The following is a 571-nucleotide window of genomic DNA, read 5'->3' as shown; positions in this document are numbered from 1 at the left end:
CTACAGCATACGCGCGGCTTGGATCGCTGTACCTCTACGAGCATTTTCCCTACGTCCACCTAGGACCAACCTTAACACTGTTACATGTGTGTATGGATTATCTAGATTTTAAGGATGGATAGCTTTCAAAAGTTTAAACCAGAGATAGCTGAAATATCAACAAACTAATTGATGAGTCAAAACTCATCAGTAATATGATAAGAAAATAGGGAACCAAAAATATATCAATCAGATATGCTACAGTATCATCCATCTCTGCTGCCAGATTAATTCTTCAGTACAGATAGCATAGCCTCTCGTTGCAGATTTCATAATTTTCCTCTTTTTAATCACATATTCATGATTAATTTCTTTTTTCTTACTTCTCGTTTTTGTCATCGTATCACAGACATTTAAAAGCAATAATTCTCACCTAGCATTTACATTCTGAAGGCTTTAACCTTTTCGAATCTCTAGTTACAATTCTTGGCCAGTAAACCTGTGTCTGTTTAGGGAGTGGATGTGCTGACCTGCAAAATAACCTGTAATAAAAGTAGAGGTTTGGTAATCATCCTGTCGACTACATACAGAC

Source organism: Penaeus monodon, chromosome 31 (assembly GCF_015228065.2).
Source record: "Penaeus monodon isolate SGIC_2016 chromosome 31, NSTDA_Pmon_1, whole genome shotgun sequence".
In the NCBI taxonomy this organism is placed as follows: Eukaryota; Metazoa; Arthropoda; class Malacostraca; order Decapoda; family Penaeidae; genus Penaeus; species Penaeus monodon.
The sequence above is the reverse complement of the archived record's forward strand: the minus strand, read 5'-3'. Positions refer to the sequence as shown.